At 48.3% G+C, this 19,338-nt stretch overlaps 1 protein-coding gene and 2 long non-coding RNA genes across 3 annotated transcripts in view; 2 read left to right on the top strand and 1 right to left on the bottom strand.

Annotated features, from left to right (window-relative positions):
• Positions 1-19,338, top strand: part of ADAP1 (ArfGAP with dual PH domains 1) — a 48,381-nt gene that overhangs the window by 20,371 nt on the left and 8,672 nt on the right. The window lies entirely within an intron of this gene.
• Positions 9,139-10,575, top strand: LOC111936065 (uncharacterized). Its single transcript, XR_002868018.2, has 3 exons — positions 9,139-9,217; positions 9,382-9,452; positions 10,490-10,575. It is a non-coding gene; the product is annotated as an uncharacterized LOC111936065 (long non-coding RNA).
• On the bottom strand, positions 13,921-15,682 carry LOC111936064 (uncharacterized). The gene is made up of 3 exons (XR_015277217.1): positions 15,561-15,682; positions 15,383-15,438; positions 13,921-15,297 (listed from the first exon to the last, which is right to left on the bottom strand). It is a non-coding gene; the product is annotated as an uncharacterized LOC111936064 (long non-coding RNA).

Genomic DNA, 19,338 nt, shown 5'->3' with positions numbered 1-19,338 from the left:
CTTTATGTTGATTATTGCCCAGATGTCATTAAGTAGGAAAAGTAAGTGTGGTCTTTTGCACAAGATCCCTCCTGGCATATTTGATTTGGGATATTGGGAATTTGGGTACCTGGTGGAAATGAATCATTTATGGAGAGTCTTTCTGTTGAGTTCCACGTGCTGTTCACCAGGAGCAAGTCAGACCAAGCACCAGTGGGTTTGTTTCTGGGAGCAGGAGCTGTGAAGCTGGATTGAAGTGGAGATAAAGGACATTTGTGTCCTTGAGGTGACTTTTGCTTTGGAGAGACGAAGCCTGGTCTGGGTGATGTTGGGTGTGTGCCCCACATCCCCAAGGATCTGCCAGTGTCCTTGCAGAATGCCTCAGGTGTCAGCAGTGGGACCTGGTCTCCCTCCAGCACAGTCAGTGTTCTGCAGCTGCAGAGGTGCAGCTCGTGTGACAGAGCTCATTTCAGAGCTCATTTCATTTCAGCAGGGTCACAGGGGCCTTGCAGGGGGCTGGGGTAGTAGAGCAGTGAATTGGGTGATTTTCTTGCAGAAGGGCAGGATTTGAAGAGGGGATGCAGAGCTTGACTGTGTTTGTTGTGTGGCTGCACCAGCATGAAAGTGCATGAAATTAGCTGGGTATTTCTTTGCTATATGTAAGTGGCATTTAATTTATTCTGCATATTAAGTAGTTGACACCAGCTATGTGCTCGGATGACTCTGGGATAATTTTATTAGCAAAGACCGTGTTACAGATTAAAGGTTAAAATATTATTTTCATGATGCTTTTCAAGACTAATAATATGTAGGTAGCTCCAGCAGTTTGCTGTTATGAAAACCACAATTAAATTTTGATCTCATACATTCTCAATTTATGTTTTGAGCATTTCAGCTCTGCTGTATTGTGTACATGAGGCACAGTGTGTGGAGAGTGTCCATATTCATAGAGAATGGGTTTGGTGAATTTTTATTTAAGGTTTTTTAAAAAAGCTCTCTGCTGGAGTCAGATGTGCTCTATTAACAATAAATAGTTTGATTTCTTAGATAACTTTGGAATGTATCTGCCAATGTGTGTATAATACCCACCCAAGAATAATGTTTCCAATTTCTACTGTGCAACTCCTGGATATAAAAGCTGCGATTCAACCAAGTACTTGAGGAAAATGCATAATTTTAAGCACATGATGAGTCCTTTCGACCCCAGGAAGAGTGTGTACCTGGTTAAAGTGAAGTAGGTGCTTCAGTGCTATGTGGGAAGAAGGGCAGCGTGTTCTGAGCTCTCTGAAAGATATTATAAGAAGAATTCAAAGGGGAGTTTATTTTAGCAGAGTAGTTTGTAGGTGTTCTTCAGTAATGTGGCTGCATAATATTTAACTGCATGCTGAAATGATAGAGTTTTCTCACCTCTCTTTGAAGTTCAAAAGCCATTAAATGCAGAATAGAAGAGAAGAGGGTGAGCCATTTTCAGTGAGCAGTGCTCTGGGGAGGAGGGGAAGAGAAGTGGGCTGGTGGGCATCATGTACATGGTGTATAAGTGAGTTTAGGCTGTGAATTGTCTTTGAGAATGGCACTATCTCCAAAATCCAGCATAATAGCCACCCAAATGACCTGTGCAACTGGGATGTCATTTGCTGATTCTTCTGGACAGTAAATTCCAAGGGGAGCTTTGACCAGGTGGCTCCTCCTTAGGGGGACCAGCTCAATGTTACAACAAAACAAAGCTGGGGATGCACACACCAAACTCCCAGTGCCAGCTTTCCCCTTCTGCTGCACCATCACAGCCCCCAGGTGGAGCTGCCCACCTGTCCTTCACCCTGTGCCAAAAAGTGCTCCTTCTCCCAGCCTGTCCTGCAGACCAGCTGCTGGTGCAGTTTTCAGCTCTTGGGCTGGGAGTTGGTTGTTTGCTGGGCTTGTGTCCTGTGAAGGGAGCCCAGGGAAAACCCTGTGTCCTGTAGGAAAGCAGCACACTGAGCATCACACAACCCTTTAGGGTTGAAAAAGACCCTTAAGATCATCGAGTCCATTAACCCAGCACTGCCAAGGCCACAGCAGAAATGTTCCTGTGTGTGTTGGACAGTTCTTGCACCATGCATGGGGCTGTTTTGTCACTGTGCTGTTGGTGGTGCTGCACCTCCTGTGCCTGGGGCTGACACAGGCTCTGGGCTGCTGCTTTTTTCCACTGTTGAACAAACCCAGGTGGCACCGACAGCAGGGCGCCCTCCTGCCCACCCCACATCCATTTGTGTCTCAATGGAGTGAACCTGTCTCTCTGTTTCTTCCTGATGCTGTCTCAGACCATTTTTCCTCACCCTCCTGAATTCCCTGGAGCAGTGTCAGGTTACCAGTTTCTAAGCATGAAACATTTTGTTGCTAATAGAAATGTCAGTATCCATTTTCTCATGTTTGCTGGAAGATTTAATTCCATTTTCCAATCCCAGGGGCTATTTTGCATTCTGATATTTGTTCAATAATTGCATAAAAAATAAGAAAATGCTATACTGGAGTAGTTTTGAGCAACATCCTTTTCCAGGCAGCCTGATGAAACCCTGGCCAGAAATTCAGTGTCTTTCAGAACATCCTTTGGGGAGAGACTGTCTGGAGCCTGTAGTGCCAAGCAGAAGCTATCACAGCTGCACTGCCAGACTAAGGAGAAATGAGCCTTGGGACAGGAGTGTCAGATGTGCAGGTCAGGGCTGAGAGAGCCGTGCAGGGAAGCCAGGCAGGAGGATGCAGCAAACTACAGCTGCTGGGGAAGGGGATAAATAAGATAAATAGGATAAATAAGAGGCAGTGTGGGATGCAAAGGCAACAGCTGCCCCAAAGGGTCTTGCATTTGATTTGTCCCAGACTGCTGGGAAACATCTGCCTCAGGAGATACAGAGTGAAGCCAGGTAGCAGGATCAGAATGGGAAGCAAAGACTCTTCCCATGTGCAGAGATCCCTGGTGTGGGCAGCACTGAGCATTGAAAGCAGCTCTTCAGCCATGGTTGTGGATCCATGGGTCTTGGTTCAGTCCCTAAATGAGATAGCCCCTCTTGGGATGTGCTGCTGTACATGCAATCACAGCCACTTGCCCTCGGTGGGAGATGACAGTGGAAACTCCTGTAATGGAGATTTAGAGTTCCTTGCTTGCCTTGGAAGCCTTGGAGCACAATCCCATGTGCTGTTCCCAGCTTTCAGCTCCTCTGCACCCCGTTAGTGTTTCAGACTGATGGTTCTGTTGTTAATGACTGTATCAGCACCATTGATTTTAGAGTGAGGAGTCAGTCTGAGCTCAGATGGTGCAGTGAGATCAGTAAAACTCTGATTAAATGTTTCGGTGATCCACTATTGATTCTCAGAGACGCCCTCTTATGCATTTGAGCTCTTCATTCAGCTGTACTATCAGCTAAATAATTTGTTTGCCCTAGCCAGACTTCATGAAACAAAACATTATTTACACCCCAGCAATCCTAATTAACACCATGGCCACATCCCTTTCTCTAGCAGTACATTTCTTGTACAACAGCACAGAATGATACCAGTCTGAGACTCTCACATTAACGTGTTTCAGGTTGGCTTTATCCCTTCTGGTAAATGAACTGGCAAAATTACTGTCAGTCTCCAGCTAATTGTCCCTCCTAACAGAGTTTAATGGGGCATGGGTCCTGAATTCTCCTAGAAACAGGGCACAGTTGTAATTGCCATCAAAGTCTGGATCTGTATCTCAAGGCAATTGCAAGGTTTGATAAAATTTAAAAATATTTTGATCAGTTTAAAAAAGCTTGGTTGTTTTCCACTGCTGTTGATAGATGGCAGTTAAGGCAATGCTTCCCAGAGGACCTGCTGAAAGTTTGTTCAGTTGAGTGCTCTTGATTTCTCTTAATCAAGGGGATTTATTTTAACCAAGGGAGAGGTGGGGGAACCAAAAAGGAATAGTATTTGCAGGGCTGGAGAGCTGTGATGATATAAACTGGTCAAGGTGCAGCTGCTGTGATGCATCTCAGGCTACGGATCAGAGAATGGGAACGTGGCCAAGAGAGGGAAAAGGGGAATTGTTTGCTCTTTGAACTTTGACTTCACTGCTTTCACTCACTGATCTTGTGAAGCTGGGGCTCCTCAGCTGATAAAAATTGTCATAGGTCCCATGAAAGTGTTGGAGGAATCCAGATTTGCACCAGGTGAAGGTTTAAACCCTGTGCTTTGGGGTGGGAGTTGGAGGACTGGGATTATTTGACTGGTAGTTCCATGGATGGGTGGGATGACCCATCTATGGGTTGCAGAGTAAAATAACGTGGTGTTACTGCAGCTTGAGGCAGTCTGTGAGCTTCCACTGGAGCTGCTGAGAAAGCTGGAACACACAGGCAAAATTTTGGGCATATTAGCAAAGTCAGTGATGGCTGGGGCTTCAGGCTCTGTTGGATTGCATTCCTGTATTTATAGTGGACTGGATCATATTGTCACTGTTCAGGTGAGCTGTGGTTTATTCAGGTAGCATTTCTCTGAAGGTGCCTATTTCCTTGTACAATCTTCTGTCAGCACCCTAAGGATTACTTGGCTTATGTTTTGTTTCCTATTTGTCTGCAAATATGATGGCAAAATAAATTTTGAGACATAAAAGAACACCCTAAAATAGTAAAATCTGTTAATATGCACTTTCCATTCCATGAGGCTCTTGCATAATTTGGGCAGCAGTTTGAATTAATTTTCCCCTGCACTCACACAGTTGGAAGGAGCTCTGACTGCAAAGCACTGAAGAAAACACAGGGGACACAAAAACGTCCTTTCTCAGTGTGAGGAAGAGACCCTTATTAGCTCAGTGTGACCTGCAGTGATGTAATGCAGTTTATTTTGGGCCTCATCAGACAAAACAGCGAGCAGTGTTGCAGTTAAAATCCAATTATTTTAACTGACAGGCCTGTTCCTCTGCTGTCTCTTACCCCATTTCCTCCAGCTAGTGAGGAGCTGTGGGTGTCAGAGCGACACCGGCTCTGCTGTGGGTTTTTTCACCCCCTCAGAAGCAAATTACAGGGCTGAGCAGCACCCAGGGAACAAACCAGTGCCAGTGGCAGCCTCAGAGGGCACGGGGTTTTCCACACATCACACAGCCCAAAGCACTCAGCAAAGAAATAAAGCATCAGCTTGAGGGCTCCTGGTGGCCTTTGCTAAGCCCTGAACATTCGTGGTCATTGAGGAGATGCTTGTGAAGGCACTCAGAGCCATCCCATCCCTTTGCTGTGCAAGCAGGTGCAGTGAGGCCCAGGGGTGGAGGTGGCATGGGGACAGGAGGGTTGGTGACACTGGGAGGGAGGATGGATGCCTGGGGACAGCCACTATGGGTGCTTGCAGGAAGAAGGGATGGGAGTGGAGAGGGCCTGCAGGCTCGGGGGAACAGGGCACCTTGTGTGCAGTCTGCAAGGTTTTAACGCTGCACACTGCTGGGGTGAGTCGTGGTGGAAGTGCTGCTCCAGAGAGGTGTTTGCCCCAGTGTCCTGTCACATACACAGGCTGTGCCAGTAAATCACTGCCCTGCTCAGGCTTGGCTGCAGCTCCTGTGCTGCTGGGAAGGACCTTTGGACCAGAAGAGAAAAGGGTGCTGGTGAGAAAGAGCAAGGTCTCCATTCAGGGCACTGTAGAGGTATGAGACAACAATGTTCCCAGATTTGGGCTCCTGTGAGAGGTGCTAGAGAGGCAAAGGTGGGTTGTTGGGTTTTTTTCCCTATTTCTTGTGCTGGTTTATGCTGTCTGAAAGTCTTTATGTGGAACACTGCTCCATCCCACTGGACCTGCTCCGTGGTCAGAGCATCACCCCCGTGGGTAGGGAGAAACCCTGTGGGAGTGACTTGGTAAGGGTGAGACACAGCTGTGTGAAACCAGCTCCTTGCAAGTGGGGAGAAGCACCACAGGTCCTCCCTGCAGCATCCTTTAACTGCTGACAAGACACCAGACCTGCATCTTAAATAAAAGAGTTAAAATAAAACTCTATTGCTAAAGTGTTGTCAGCTAAATCAAGAGCTGCTTTTAGCACTGGGAAGGATTTGAGCCAGCTCATGTGTATGGTCAGGATGGTAGCCAGCTGCCATCTCAGCTTCTCTCATGCAGACCAGCAGGAAGATTTAATTCCCTGTTGTTTTTTCCCCTAGTGCAGCCCACATCCTTGGCTGATGTTCCTCTTTGTATTTCCACTGACTCCAGGGCAGCTCTCCTGGCTTTTCCCAGGTGAAGGTGTGAGCATGGTCAGGGTAATGCTGTGCTAACACAGAGCAGGGTGGGGTGTGTGGCTGGGGGTAAGGTGAGGGCAGGGAGATGCCAGCCCCTCACAGAAGGAGGGGCAGTGCCCCACCACAAGGGTGGTTCATGAGGATGGTTTTTAAGTGTGTAAATTACCCCGTTGCTTTTTATGTGAGAGAGAGAGAACAGCAACTACGGGGAGCCACATCTGGCTGAAATTATCCAGGATGCTGAGAAGCCAGAGGGAGAGATGGATGAGCAATGCTCACAGCAGCTTTGGTTCCTTAGGAAACAGCTCGCAGGAGCAGTAAGAGAAACCACGAGATAAAACCACCATGTCAAGGGTTATCAGCAGCATCTCGCTGGGCTTTGTCCAGGCAGTGTGTGCTGCAGGAGAGCACAGTGCTGCAGAGCAAGGTCACCTGCCTGGGAGCCCTGGGGTGTGCAGGAGCATCCTACAGCCTCTGGGAGCTGGGTACCACTGTCTGCTTTGGGCTGGGTGTGTGTGAAATAATCCTCCACCTTGTCCATGCTGTGGCTGCCAGGATGAGGGCAGGGCTTGTGCCTCACTTCTCTGACCTGACAAGGGACACAAGTACTCCAGCATCGTTTGGGGATTTTTTTTCCTTAAACCTTTTCTCCCTTCCCCCAGTTTCTTAGGAGCTTTACAACATCTCCTCATGCTAAAAATAGCCTTTGGTGTGGGATTGGAGCCTGCCCTTTGTTTGAGGGGCTGCGGCACCAGCCCAGGGCAGCGTCCGAATGTCCGAGTGTCCGTGGCCAGAGCATCCTCCAGTTCACATCACCAGTTTGTAAACAGGCCATGAGTGCCCTGTTAGACAAAATCAGTTTCCATTCCCTGCTCCTGCTGGGAGCTGGAAGCAGCAGAATCTTGCAGAGCAGGTGTGATGGTTGTGCTCGTGTGCCCAGCCCCGAGCCGTGACCATGGAGGTGTTTCTGCTGAGGCCAGGGGGTTTGAAATGCCACTGTGTGAACACCAGGTCACATTAGACTCTGAACACCACAGTAAAAGCTCTAGTGCCACATAATGCTGCAAATTTATAAAGGGCCTTTAAAGCCCTGGCTGCATTATGTGTCTGTAAAGTGAATAGTATCGTGCAAATAAAGAGTTTATTTTCCCCTCATTCTGCTTTTTTTTTGCTGGCATGTTTCCTGTAATGCCAGTGGCTTGCCTCCTGATTTACACCATATATAGAAATGTAGAAAAAGCCTAATTATAATTGGCTCTTCTAACATTTTGTGAGTTGAACTTCTGAAAATACTGGCTGCATCTTAATCCAAAGGTCTGAGTTTTTCAGAAGTTTCTGTGACTGTAAATCTTTATTTAACCTCAATGCAGATGTGGCTGATGGGCAAACAGCTGTCAAAAGCTTTAGCTGGCCTTGATCTTAGCCTGTAGAGAGGAATTTTCAACAGAAAGAAATAAGTTAATTTATTTCTACTTAATAGCCTCAAAAAGAAGTTGCTGCTTGGTTCTGACTGCTTTTTAATGTCACTGTTATCTGATGCTAGTTGTAAAGTGGATTAAATTCTTTTCTGATGCTTGAAAGGCTCAAATATTAGAGCAGGGCTTTGAGAGAAGCTCCATAATTTTCTGCTCTGCCCCTCACTGATGGGAAGCTCTTGTTTTTGTGATTCAGGGCAGCGTGTGTGTCAGGAAGATGCGGCTGTCACAGGATCTGTGGAGCATCCCTCACTGTGGGATGCTTTTTTGTGCTGCCTTAGCCTCTCTTTCCAATCCCTCTAAGAAGATTCCTCATAGACCTAGAGATGAAAATCAAGAAGTAATTAGCAGTATAGGTTAAAAGCAGTGAAAATCAGGATAGCCTGGTATTTTGTTGAGAATTCATGTTGGCTTTTGCAAAGCAGAGATTTGGGCATGGAGAGGGAGATGCTTTGTGGTAGGGAGTCGTGGCACCAGCTCCCTGCAGTGCGTGCTGGTGCTTGGTGTGCATGCTAGGATTGCATCAGTGGTGCCTTCTGCTAAATCACCATTTCCAGTAAATTCCCAGCAACTGATCCTGGTATTTGGCTGAACCCAAGCACCAGGTTTGGCTCTGACTGGGTTTCAGCAGAACTGTGTTACAAACCTCTGTGCTCAGTCCTGCCCTCGTCTGTAAGGGCTTGGCTGCAGGCTCCCACAGCCTGGCTGCATTTCACTCTTCCCAGCTGACACCAGGAGCAGCTCCTGTGCTTGGCTCTGATGCACCCAGGGCAGCTGAAGGTGGGACTGATCTCTGGACAGGCTGGATTTGTGGCTGGATGAGGAACCCAGGGCACAGGGATGCTGCATCTCTTTGGCATGGACCTCTGCCCTGCCTCAGTGTCCCAGAGCATGAAGTGATTTGACATCACAGCCAGCCTGGGGTTGTATCAGGGAATTTGGCTTCTTGGCTGAGTTTTGCAGCCTGCCATGAGCTTGGTGCTGTGCAGGTTCTGCTGATGCTTCTCTTTGTGGTCGTTGGAGCAGTGGGGAGCATGGCAGGGAGCAATGCAGGATGTCAGGCTAAGAGGCAGCGGGGCTCTACCCCTCTCCAAAAAGGATGCAGCTTCCACTGTTGGCTTTCCAAAGGAGCATTTTAGCATTTCAAGGGTACTCAAGAGTATTTTGTTGTTCGCAACAGAGAATTTGTTGCATCTGGTGCTCTGATGCCCCCAAAAAGCAGCCCCTGTCCAGAGGTTTCCATCAGAGGGCAGGGGTGTGAGTGCCTGATGTTGCAAACCCTGGCAGCACCAAGGTGACTGGAGGCTGATGTGCTGCTGTCAGGAGTGGGTTAAAGCAGGAGCATCCCTCCAGCGAGCAACCTTGCCTGGCACCAAACCTCCTTCTCCTGCTGCCGAGGCACAGAGAGGCTTCTGTTCCCCAGCGCTGACATCAGCGCCGGCCGGGACGTGAGCCACGCTGCAGCCAGGCTGGGGGAGCTGCTCCCCCTCCCCACGCCCTCTGGTGAAGGTGAAGCCCCTCTGGGTGGCTCTGAGCCCCCCTGCCCCTCACATGTGTCAGGTGTGACGTTTGCAGCCCCAGGAGCAGGGCATGGCCCCAGTGGGGGTTGTGACATCTGGCATCCGTGCCTTGGCACTTGTGCTGTGGATTTTGGGTACAAAGAAGGAGAATTAATGCCTGCCTTCTTGGTTTTTTTTTTTTCCCCAAAACCTTTTGTCTAATAGGGAGGAAGAGTTTAAGATGAAAGGCTCTGGAGAAAGATTGAAATGGTTGAAGGAGGAAAGTCTAGAGGAAAGTATGTTCAGCTGAAGCAGATGGGACCCATCGCTGATGCTCTGTCTCCTTTTCATGTCTCCCCAGCATAATCCTTTATGCATTTAACATTACACAACTCCCTGTCAGGGCTTCTTCCAAGAAACCTTTCCCCATCCTCTCCTTGGAGGTTTGAGGGAAATGCAGTCATTGCTTTGAAACAAATGTCTTCTTCTTCTGCCTTGTTGTGCCCTGGCACTGCTACCATGGGAAGTGGATGGGGGAGAGGCTTTGCAGGTCACTTCTGCTCTCTGCAGCCTCACCCAGAGCAAAGCAAAAACTCACACAGTGAGAGAGCAAATATTGAACCAAATTGCCTTGGAAGGAAATGGATCCATTTGAAAATATCCACTTGAGAAACCAGCAGCAGACCTAACCCCAGGCAGACTGACAGCACCCACTGCAGCATCCCCAGTGGGTTTGGGCAGGCTGAGGAGGGAAGGTTTCTCCTGTGCTGGCTCCCAGCCTCGTCCCTGTCGGAACTCACAATGCAAATGGGTGTAAACATCAAACAGGACTTTGCTGCAGTAAAGACAAGGCACATCAAAGGGCTGTTTAACAAACTAAACTCAGGAGGAGGGTGCAAGGGGAGATCACAGCATGGTTTGTACTTACTCTTGTTTTCCCTTGTGCGAGGGGAGCGGGGCTGACAGGGACCCGCGCGTGCCATCGCTCCCATGCCGGGATGCGCTGACATTTCCACAGGACTGGCATCATATGACCAGGAGCTGCAGAAGCCTTTCAGTGCCTTTCAGGAGCTGTTTGGAAGTGCTGATGCAGACTGGGTACCCCTCTGAAGGAGCACTGCCGCCTCCTAGGGCCTCTGTGGGAATCAAGGGAAGATGCTGCACCACTTCCCAGCCTTGATGTGGAGACACGGCACAAAGTCGCCACCAGAAGGCAAAGGAGAGGGCTCCAAATGCAAAAGCTTGTCTTTTAGAGTTAAATTTGGTGCAGTTTTATTTTTTCTATCTCTCTGAGCTATGGCAAGAGGCCAGCGACTGCTGTTATGCTTTCCAGGAAATCCATGAACATTGCAGTGACAAAGTGATGGGGCGGTGATGGATCTTACAGATAGCTGCTGCAGGAAGAAAAACATCTAGCAAAGAGAAATACTCTGATGTCTTCAACTCCCTTAAAGCACAAAAGCATTTAGGCAGCCAAAACTTGCAGGTGAGAACCTGTGGGTCTGAACTTAGGGGAGGAGGAGCAGCTGGCCAAGCAAGGCATTGGCAGCTGGCCCTGGGAAGGGGGGTAGCACCACTGCGAGCTAAAGCTGGATGCTCACAGCTAGTTTAGGATCCAGCTGTAATTTTAACAGCTGGTTCTGTCAAGCTGCCTTCAGCATAGCTCTGATCCAAGCTTCTATAATTAGCCAAGGAGCAGCAGCTCTCGTGCAAGGAGAAAGGCAGGAGCGATGCTCGATGCAGGGGAAGCAGAGCAGCGTGGGTGGGAGCCTTGCTGAGAGGGGTAAGGGCTGTCCCATGAAATTTTAAATAGTTGGGGGTTGGTCCTTTTATTTTTTTTGTTCTCCATCTAAGGACTTCGTGCAAAATATTTCGTTAGGGGCTTTTTTCCCCCTCTCAAAAAAGCACACCTAAGAAATGTTTCATTTTGTGTCATCCTTTAACAGAAATATTTACATTTATCAACTCAAAACAAAAGCATTGAATTTGTGGTCAGTTGGAGGTTGGTTGAATTTGCTGAACCAGTGCAGTTTCTCATGGGTGAGGTGGTCTGAGCCCCTCCAGCCTGTGGCAGCTGAACGTGCTGCCTGTGTTTTGGGGTGTGCTCTGGATGCTCCCTGGGGTTGCCCTGAGTTGCTCCCAGGAGAGTCAGTCCAGCTGGTGAGGATAGACTATAAGGTCAATAAATGTGTGAAACACCCCGACTAAAATTATCATGACTCACTCCTGTCCTTGAGCTTTCCCTCTTTGAGGTCAACCAGCTTGAATTAGTGTATCTTGATATTGCTCAGGCTGTCTGTTCCTGTAACCTTGAGATTTTGCAGTCAATAAATGGACCTATATCAATTTGAGGCAGCTGAAAAGAAGTACAAAGCTTTGTTCTCCATGTCTTGCATGATAAATGTTTAAGGAATGAATAGGAGAACCATCCCTTTGTATTTTCCATGCTTTATGAGGGTAGTTCTTGGTGCTCCAGGTCTGGTGTTTCTCAGTGATTTTACATTGTGCACATTCACATTCCCTGAGTAATGACACAGGACCAAAAAGCTGGGGCATCTTTCTTCCACTAATGAGAAGGGAGTGACTAGGAAGCAGTAGGATAACAAAGAACATGGGAAAGGCTGTTTTCATGGCAACTCATGGTAGCTTAATTAAATTTCTACTAAAGAAAGATCCATTTTACTTTGGAGACCTGCGCAGGGTCGGCTGGTTTCTGTCTCTCACCAGATAAAGAACAATCTCCAGGGTGAGGTCATGTCTTTTTCTGGAGTTTGCCAGAGATGTAGCTGAGTTAGATCAGCCTCAACTCTGAACCAGAGCATTTGCTGGTGCTTCTTTCTTGCCAGCACCAGCCCACATCCACCTGCATTTTCCTCCTAGAGTGAGTTCACCCGAGTTTTCACCTTGAAATCTCTGCTGCAGCAGGAAGGCTGCAGTAGAGGAGTTGTGCACACCCCAGTTCTGGGATGCTTGCACTGAAATGGGACAGGGAGCTGCCTCCCCAGCTGGCTAAATGGGACTGGTTTTACAAATGCTGCTGCTGTTGAGGTGCAGATGCAGCAGCCACCTCCAGTTTCATAACCAGGGCAGCCCCTGAGGGACATGTGGCATGGCAGTAACTAACAGCATATCCCCAAAATACCTAAAAGACAACGAGGCTGCTCAGCAGGGAGTGAATTTCAAACTTTCATGCATTGCAGAGGGTGAAAGAAAATTTTAGCCTAGCCTAGTCAGTGGGAATTTTGGTCAGTGATTTTTTTGGGACAGAATTTAGCCTTGATTTATATAATTCCAGGAGTTCATTAAGTGGCATTATGCTGCTCCAGGGAATGGGAGGTAATTCTAGAAAAATCAAGGTGTGCAAATGTCCTTGTGCAACCTGGAGGTTGTGGCTGTGCTGCCAAATGCTCCTCCCTTGATAGCACAGCTGCCAGAGCATCGTGTACCAGCTGATTCCTGGGACAGCTGGAACACCAGCAGCCAGGGCAAAAATGAGTCCTAAATTAAAAAATTCTCCTTTCCTGTATGAAGTTTTCACTGTAAATGCATTGGACACTCAATAAAAGACATCCAGGAGCCAATAGCAGCACTCAATCTGCTCAAAGCCATTTGGATTTCTCTTCAAAGCAGAAAAGGAGGAGTGCTCTGTGCATGTGAGAATGGCTTTCCATGATTTATGATTGTATGGAAATGCTGCCTATTGGGGAATGCTTTATTCCAGGATGCCCTAGAACACAGGGTCCTAAACCCATCCAAAGTCTGTGGTGAACTTCTCTCTGGCTTCTCTACAGCTCTGTTGGAGGTTTAAATCTCATCCTTGCTTGGATTGATCTGTGTGAGCAGCTGCCTAGGCTGAGGTTTTATTTATTGGTGTGGGGAAGAGATCCATCAAGAGCTCTTCAGGCTTAGAGGCCATTTTAGCCTGATCCCCTAGGTGTGGTTTGAGGATGCCTGTGTAAAATCCAGACCTTCAGGTGGCTCCTGGTGCTCTGGAGCTGTTTTGAGCTGGAGCCTCAGCACTGTAGGTTGGTGAATCCCACTGTGGTGCATGAGGAGGGTGTCAAGGTTCCCTGTCCCCTTTCACTGTCTCACCTTTTTGCTTTCTGCATGAGCCAGTGCAGTTCCTTGTGGGCTCTCCCTTGCCTTGCAGAGGTCCAGGCAGGACCAGCTGTGTGTGGGCATCCCTGGGCAGGGGTGATGATGGTGTGGGATGGCAGCAGCTCCTCCAGGTGCGGGGAGGGGAGGCTGCACACATCCTCCTGTGCAGTAACTCAGTGGCTGCAGCAAGCATTTTTTGGAGTGTTTATTTCTTGCCCAAGGAGGATCCTTGCCCTGTGGTTTGGCTCTCAGAATCCAGCTCCTGAAGTGAGCTGCTGCAGGATGTTATTGTGAGTTAGTACCGCGTGCCTGCCCTTAAACATTTTCTCCCCCGGCTTTCCAGCTAAATCAGGCTTTGAGTGCACTCAGTGCTGGTAAATGGGATGAACATCACACTGGGAACCTCCCAGCTTTCATCTGCCTTTTATTATGAAAGACTGGCTTCAAAAGATCGAAACCTGAAGGTTATTTACCTGTAACAGGATTTTTCTCTCCAAGCAGCCAGCGGCTCCCAGGTGGGTGTTGCGGGGATGCCACTGGAAGAGGAAGCATTTGATTTCCAAGTAAAATTAGATTCCACATTCAATTCTCAGCAATGTAACTGCAAGGCTTCCAGTAAAGACATTTTCTGTAGCAAGGGGCTCTAACATCACCCAGCAGATAGAATCAAATTGTGCTTGCAGCAGCCAGCTGTGGTCTTATCTTTAATATGTAAACACTTGCTCAATAATTAAGTTACCACGGAAGTTGTACTGTATTGATGGTCAATTATAAGATAAACTGATAAAAGGGAGGATGTGGCTGCCTTCTTTATCAAACCTGATATGCCTGCAGTATCAGGTGAGGACTTGGGAATTGTATAATTTGGTGTTTTTGCCTGATACTTGTTCCCACACAGCATTTTCAGAGGTGAGTGCTCACTGGGAGATCAATATCACTCTACCAAAAGAAGCTGCTTCTCTGATGAGAGTCCTTTGCACTATCTTACCCTGCAGCTGCTCACCTGTGGCTGTCACCCCCTGCTGCTGTGATTCCCCATTGTTTATCCCACTGGTGGCTTCCCAGGCTCTGCAGAGGCTCCTGTGTGTGTCTCATTCCTGCTGCACTCCAGGGCCACAAGGAGCAAGGTGATCCCACCTGAGATCCCCCTGGAGTATGAGTGACTGTGCTAATGTCACCTGAGAGCTGCTCCGCAGGGAATCATAACATGTGATTAAAGAAACCAGTTAAAAACAGCTTAGGAAGCTGGATTAGGTACATGATCTCTTGTTATGGCTCCTTTCAGCTGACAACCCGGTGAAAGAAGGGGGGTCTGGATTAAGTGGAGAAACATCAGACTTGACAGGAGTGTTTTCTGACTGTTTGGCTTAGTGGTGTCATGTACAATTTTAATCAGATTTAAATAGTGGCAAACATCACAGGCTTAATGGATTTCAGCTTTATTACTGGGGCTTTGCTTAGAAGCAGTTTGGATTTTCGGCTGTGAGACACCAAGGCAAGTGTATTCACAATTAAGTGGGACTGGAAACCCAGGGATGGACCTTGCATTTAAATTCCATGTGCCTGTGAGGGTGGGACAGACCTCATCTCCTCTCTGTCAGCTTCAGGGTCTGATGTGTAGTTAAGCCCAGCCCTGTGACCCTTCCATAGAGATGGTGCATTTGGCTCCATTTTCCATGTTGATCCCAGCTGGGGAGCATCCTTTTCCACTACAAAATCAGGATGAAGCAAGATGACAATATCTTTCTGCAGTGATCTGGAGAATTGGTTTTCCATGTGTAGCTTCAGCCTTGAAGTTGTTCCTTACATGATCTAAAATGATCTCTGTCCTCTGCTTGGTGTCATGGGTTTGCTCTTGACCTTCCTGTGGTGAGGCTTTGTCTGGTCTCTGCTGTGCCAGTTTGGGGTGATTTGTCTAGAGATAAATCAGTCCCTGAGGACACTGACACCTGTATTTCTACAGAGATGTGGTCCTGCCTCCAAACTGAGTCTTTTGGAGTGGTTTTCATTTTGGTTTTTTTTTTTAAATTGTGGGAGAAGTTGCTGTGGAAGAAATCAATATTGAAGGTGGTTTTGTAGAACAGCGTTGGCTTTGCTCAGAGAGCTGGATCTATCAGAGGCAAGTGACCTTTCCAGGACCCTCTTGGACATTGAGGTCTGGTCAGCTGCTCGGTGCTCCAGGCCCTGCAAGAGCAGAAAAAGCAGGAAAAAGGGAACATCAGTCATTGCAAGTTCCCCTTCTGTCAGTAAAGGGAAGTGTGTGTTCCTACTCCCTCGTGTCTTCTGTGCCACCCCACAGCACCGACCTGAGGTTTCATCTACTTCCAGCTCTGAGCTGAGCACTAGTGAAGATGTTTTCCCTTAGAAGGCCAAGGAGATATCTGTACAATGTCATCTGAATCATCCACTAAATCCTGGCTTTCTGTCTGCTCTAGCCATTCAAGCACTAATTGCCTTTGATTAAGTCAATCGTTTGCAGAGTGAGTGGGTTAATTGGGTATTGTGGAAGTAATCAATCTCATCAGCCGCTTGCATCCATAGCTGAGGGGACAATGCAGTGGGACAATAATTGTTTTATGAGCTCCTGGAAGGCAGCAGAGGCAGACTGGATGACAACAGGAAACCCTTCTCTGCAGAATGGCCTTCAGGAAAGGTAATTTGGAAGCGAAGTGCTCGTTAAGAGAGGACTGATTGGTTAGGAGCTGGGAAATTTTGCGTCTCTAAAACGTGTGTGAGGAAATGTGTGTGAGGAAATGGTGTGGGTGTCAGGGTGATGTTCTTGGGCTCTTTGGCCTGGCTGGATGAGATGTGAAGAGGATGTGGTGTCCTAAATGGGGAGAAAAGGTTGTCTTTAGGGAGGTGGAGAGAGATCATTCCCCTCTCACCCTGAGAGTGTGAGCCAGGCACCCACCTTGCGTTAGGTGCACCAAGCAGTGACCTCCCAGCTGCTCCAGATAATTATGAAGTTCCTTAACCTCTCAGAAAAGGTGGGTACACCATGTCCAGGCAGTGCCTATCCCCTGTCCTGCCCTAATTAACACCTTGCAGTGCTAATAGAGCAGAGTGCTCAGCTTTGACACACAGAGGAGTGGCCATGTGCACCCTGCAATTTTAGCAGCAAAGTGAGGGAGCTGCATTTGAATCCTCTCCAAAGCTCTGAATTGGGGTCAATGCACTTTAACCACTGAGAGGAAGGAAAAATGGCTTCTGTAGGAGGAGGTGCCCTGGCTGAACTCTAGGAAAACGTGATTCTCTTGGATTACATGCACAAGTACATTTTTTTCCCACATTCAGCCCCCATGCTTTGTCTTGCAGTGAGGCAAGGAGGCAAGAAACTACACAGTGGTGCATTTGTGTGGTGTTGGATGCACTCAGGTTCCTTCCAAAAGCCTGGACCTGGTTTTACCACAGCCCTAGAAACATCATGGGAACAAGCAGTTCTGAAACTGTGACATAAGGAGCCAAGACACCAAAGATCAGATGTGGCTTTAATTCCCAGTTTATAATGCCTTACTTAGGATGACAGAAGCAAAGTCCATGCATGTTGGTTTTTGCAAGCCAGTGGATCTGATTGCTCTCCTTGCAGGAGGGATTTTTCTTCTCTGAGAACAAAGAGTAAAACTGGACAAGTGATTTTGGGTACTTCCTGTAATCCACGTTCTCAGAGACCAAACTCCCATTATTAACTAAGCTCTGTGACAGCTTTCTGAGGTGGGGAAGTAGCAATATCCCTCTTCTTTAAAACAGGGAACTTGAACCAAATGCTGGTAGAAGTCAGATGGAAAGATGGTGGCTACAACAGATGTTCTTGACATAAAATCCTCTCCCTTGCTTCCTCTGCAGCCTCTCAGGCAGGGCCAGGCTGGGGACACTGGAGCTCCCGATGGGTGCTGCCAGTTTTATGTGCCTGAAGGAGCTGCAGCCACCAGCCCACCTGAGCTGGCACAAGGCCAAGCACAATCTTCTTTTCAGTCAGCCAGCCTGGTGACCCTGTTTTCCTTGCCCCCAGAGTTTTAGCTGTGGGGATGAAGTGGGTGTAGAAGTGACAGTTCCTCATTTTGCCTTGGAAGCCATGTAACAGCTCAGAAATACCTGGGTGCTGTGATTGTATCATGTGCCATTTGCTGGCTGACTGACACAACTGCTTGGAGGGGCTTTTGCAGGTGTCACAGGTTTGTGCAGAGCAGCCTGCAAAAGCAATTAAGCTTACTCCTTGGCAGGTGGCAGAAGTGATGCAGGAAATGTGACAGCAGCAGTGCTAGCAATGCTAGTGGTATTTCTTCAGCAGCTTTTCCCCAAGCAGTGCTTTCTACACTCGTGGTTAGGTGCTGGTGATCACTGGGATGGTGGCAGGTGGTTGCATCCCTTGTCCTGTGTTTGGGAGAGGAAGCAAACTTGGTGACACGATGCTGTGTGCCCAACACCAGTGGTCAGCAGGTGTTGTAGGGCTTGTGGTCATTCAGCTTCCACCTGAGCAGAGCAGCCCTCACAGAGCCACAGAATGGTTTGGGTTGGAAAGGACATTAAAGATCATCTCATTTCACCCTGCCATGGCAGGGACACCTTCCACTATCCCAGGTTGCTCCAAGCCCTGTCCCACCTGGCCTTGGACACCCCCAGGGAAGCAGCCAGAGCTGCTCTGGGAATCTTGTGCCAAGGCCTCAGCACCCCTGAAGATCAGAATGTGACCAGGTGCTGTTGCTAAGATAGTGCAGCACATGAGACAAGGAAGAGAGGGTTTATTTTGCCTCCAATGCCCTCCAGTGTGAGATCTGTTCCCTGTTCAGCCTCCTGCAGTTTTGTTTCTCAGCACCTTCTCTGGCTGCTCTCACAACCCTTCAGGTCAGGGCTTTGAGGACACGTCTTGCTGACACACAGTTTGCCTGGGGAGCCTGTGTGGGTTCAGGTTGGGTTCAAGTGCCATTCACTGTGGTTTGCACTCATGGGTGTTGACAGGGGTTCAGGTTTGGGCAGAGCAGAGGAACAGCTCCTGAGGATGCAGCCCTGAAGGAAAGAAAAAGAAAAGAAGCAAGCAAAAACCTGTACACTGTAAAGTACACTGAAATCAGCAGCTGGCTTTGTCTGAGCAGCCAGGAGCTCTTTTGCTGAAGTGATTGGCTGGGGAAGAGCCAACATGTGAGCCACAGAATGGGATAACACTTGGTTGTGTTGGGCTTTTGTAATTCTTCCTTGAAGCAGAATTTGAACCCTGTGTTTTGACACAAGAAGTTGGAAAGAGAACATCAAAATTAAATGTCCAATGTAAGAGGGCAGGGAAAACTGGCTGACTTTGACCCTGGCTCACATCCTTGTCCTGGACAGCTCAGCAAACCTCTCTGGGCTTCCCTCTTTTCATACACAGATGATGGGGCACATCTGCCAGGGTTAGCAATGATCTGAGATCATCCCTGGGGAGACAGAGTGATTTTATTCTACATCCCTTAAATGCTAAAAAATCTCTGCTGTGGAGGGGAGCAAGTGTACTCAGGAATGCCTGCGGCATCCTTCACTAATCCTGTGTTTGGAATGGATGAGTGAATGGATGAGATCCACAGGCAGGAGCTGCCCCAAGGTGGGGCCACCACGAGCTGAGCTCTGTGTGTTCTGTGTGCTCTGCTGAACCACACGAAGCCCAGGTGGTGATTTCTGAAGGAAAAGATGGGCTTTACTCTGGCATCACCCCACATTTCTGTTTGGAGATACCACTCTCCTGTTGTTTGATGTCCTTTCCTACAAGACATCAGTGTTCCCCAAATGCCAGGCACAGAGAGGCTCTGAAGGCCTCTCTGCTGTTCAGTGGAATCAATAGCAACAGCTTCTGAAGTATTCTCCTGCTGCTCCAACTGGCTTGGCATTAAAACCCAGCACCTTTCAGGAACAGAAGCCACTTGTCCTTGGTTCCCAAACCTCACACTCTGAGGAGGAGCTCACGTGTTGCCATTCAGGGGAGCAGTCAGAGCCCCAGCACCATCTCTGCCTCACGTTAAACCTGCCGTGTTAGGCATGGATCAGCTGGCACCACCTCCTGCCTGCCTGTCCCCTGCCACAGACACCTTATTCCTGTGAGCTCCATGGTGTGCAGCC

The sequence above is a fragment of the Cyanistes caeruleus genome, chromosome 17 (assembly GCF_971803275.1).
Source record: "Cyanistes caeruleus chromosome 17, bCyaCae1.hap1.1, whole genome shotgun sequence".
Classification (NCBI taxonomy): domain Eukaryota; kingdom Metazoa; phylum Chordata; class Aves; order Passeriformes; family Paridae; genus Cyanistes; species Cyanistes caeruleus.
Note: the sequence above shows the minus strand (reverse complement) of the source record. Positions and strands in the feature narration are given on the sequence as shown.